The 3,035-nt window shown below is 35.4% G+C and overlaps 1 pseudogene; it reads left to right on the forward strand.

Annotated features, from left to right (window-relative positions):
* The first annotated feature begins 1,485 nt into the window (after positions 1–1,485).
* Positions 1,486–2,509, forward strand: LOC120227561 (annotated as a pseudogene).
* Positions 2,510–3,035: the final 526 nt, after the last annotated feature.

Consider the following 3,035-nt stretch of genomic DNA (forward strand, 5'->3'; position numbering starts at 1 on the left):
GAATATCAAGCATTTGGGTAACTGTCATTTTAAATGGTTAAAATAAACTGTATTGTAGTGGGTTTGGGGTAAAAGCAAGAATGTTCTGATCCAAACAAAAACCAAGAACAGGGACTCTGCATGTTAGGAATGAATGTTTAACCTGGATAATGGAAGATTTGAAAGAGGCAGGATTTCTGTCTTCAGATAATTAGTTTCATGTGCAACAGGGGATAAGCTTTATATTTATTTGACTTTGGTAGGCAAAACTAGGTTAAAATGTCAGGGATACAGATTTAAACCCACTTGAAAGAAGACCTTTCTAACAATTATGATTGTTAAAAAGGTAACTATTCAAAATTAGTAAATTTTCACTGAACTTGCCTCAAGAACTTAGGTAGAGATAGCTTTATTTGCTGCCAATACACCTGATACCCTCTAGTTTTTCACAAACTCTGGTAGTTGTTTAAAATGGTAGCAAGTATAGTCTTGACAAATGTCAATGTTTGAAGTTACCATAATTCTGTATATACACAGATCTTTAAAATTACAGAAGCTTTTGAAAAGTAACATGACATACAAACAGGACTAATTTTATCCTCAGCCAAATTCTGAAGGAGCCAAACTTTATCTGCATTGTCCTATTTTTTTCCAAACTTCCATCCTTCCAAAGTCTAGTGACCTGCCAGTCCTTCCCAGGCCCTTTATGCTCTATTTCATTTACAAAGATTTACAAACTCATCTCAGAAGTCACTTAATCCCTGATAACGTTGCAGTTTAAAATTGATTAAGTATTCTCTTTCCCAGCATTGATGATTGGGAATGCAGCTAGATCTCAAAATTTGAAAATGCAGATGGAGACAACCAAAACACTGAAATGTGGAAACTCACAAAAACGTTGGAATATATATTCTATAGAATATATATATATATATTTAGAAATATTATTTAAATATATATATTTAACACCCACTGGGTGTTATATGGAAACCAACTTGACAATAAACTATTTATTAAAAAAATAAATAAAATGGCATACAAAATTTTACTCACTGTTGATTTTTTAGTATGTATAAAAAGAACCTGTACCTGATAATGAGCATATGCTCAATAAATATTTGTTGAATGAAAAAAAATATATATATATAGTTAATTTTCCAGTGAGGAAATTGCTTGTTGGTTATCTATACCAGTTTGATTACTCCCTCAAAGTACTGAGGGGAAAACCTGACTGAGGCTTTTGCAAAACAGTGATCTTCGTGATTTCTAAAAAATATGTTTCATAATATTGTTATATATTTGTATATTGACATGATATTTTTAGCTTACATGAAAAAGATTTTTTGAATTTGTGAAAGTTGACACTTTAATACTTATTTGGTAGGACACAAATATATTTGTAAACCCAAACATAGACTGACATGCGCTTGACCCTATTTTTACTCTGTTTTCTGCAGAAACCATCACACTAATGTTTTCCTTAAGGAAGAAACGTACATCCTCAAGATGGGAAGTAACAGCACAACCAATATAAGAACAAAGTGCACAAATATTCAAACGTTATTTCAGTACTCTCACTATGCAACCACCTACATCCTCATATTCATCCCTGGTCTTTTGGTCAATGGTGTAGCCTTTTGGGTTCTGTGTCACTTCATCAACAAGAAAAATAAAGCCATCATTTTCATGATCAACCTCTCTGTGGCTGATCTTGCTTATGTGCTGTACTTACCTCTCTGGATTTACTATTACATCAGCCACTACTGGCCTTTCTCAAAGGCCCTTTGCCTACGGTGCTTCTACCTGAAGTATCTCAACATGTATGCCAGCATTTGTTTCTTGACGTGCATCAGCCTTCAGAGATGTTTCTTTCTCCTCAAGCCCTTTAGAGCCAGAGGCTGGAAGTGTAGGTATGATGGGAAGCATCAGTGCTGCCATATGGATCATTGTGGGGACTCCCTGTTTGCTACTTCCAATTCTGAGGAGTACTGCCTTAGCCAACAGCACTGAATCCTGCTTTGCCGATTTAGGGTTTCAGCACATTAGCATGGCTTCCTCCATTGGTAAAACTATAGCTGAACTTGGAGGATTTTTTTTTACCTGTTGCCATTATTATCCACATGGAAAACGAGAAAATCTTTACAAGAATTCCAAGTTCCTCCTCAGAATACCAAAGAGAGAAAAAAGACTTTGTGGATGGTTCTGATATGTGCAGTAGTGTTCATTGTGTGTTTCACTCCTTACCACCTCAACTTCCTATTCTATATGATGGTGAAACAACATGGTTTTTCAAATTGTTTATTAAGATCACCCTATGTTTTCACTTCATTTCTCTATGTCTCACAAATCTGAACTGCTGCCTTGATGCTGTTGTATATTATTTTATGACCTCATTTTCCGTGATAAGCTTTTGGAACACAGTGGTTTGGCTCTTCAGTTACATGTGAGATGCAAAGACAGTGCTTTGGAAATTAATCATAGGAAGGAGGAACTTCAAACTATCTCTCCTACAAATTTGAATGATTCCAAGGTAAAGTAATCAAATAAATAGACTAGCCTATGTTCTCTATCAATTTAGCTATGTCACCTTGAAGATCTAAAAAAAATGATATTGGGATGCCTGGGTGGCTCAGTCAGTTGAGCGTCCAACTTTGGCTCAGGTCATGATCTCATGGTTAGTGGGTTCAAGCCCGTCATCGGGCTCTGTGCTGACAGCTCAGAGCCTGGAGCCTGTCTTCGGATTCTGAGTCTCCCTCTCTCTCTGACTCTCCCCTGCTCATGCTGTCTCTATCACTCTCTCAAAAACAAATAAAACATTAAAAAAAGAAACAAACAATTCAGATTCATCCCAAATATCTCAAATGTATCACAAAAATCTTGCACAACACACACAACTTAAACACAAAACACAGTTGTATTCTAACATGTTTATTAAGCTTCAAAATTTCAGGGTTTTCAATAAAAGCTCTTTGTTTGAAAGTCTATGCGAATGTGTAATGTGATGCCTATTTGTATATATTGTCACTCATTCAGAAAATATTTATTATATTTGTAAA

This window comes from Hyaena hyaena, unplaced genomic scaffold (genome assembly GCF_003009895.1).
Source record: "Hyaena hyaena isolate Hyena2069 unplaced genomic scaffold, ASM300989v1 scaffold_2511, whole genome shotgun sequence".
In the NCBI taxonomy this organism is placed as follows: domain Eukaryota; kingdom Metazoa; phylum Chordata; class Mammalia; order Carnivora; family Hyaenidae; genus Hyaena; species Hyaena hyaena.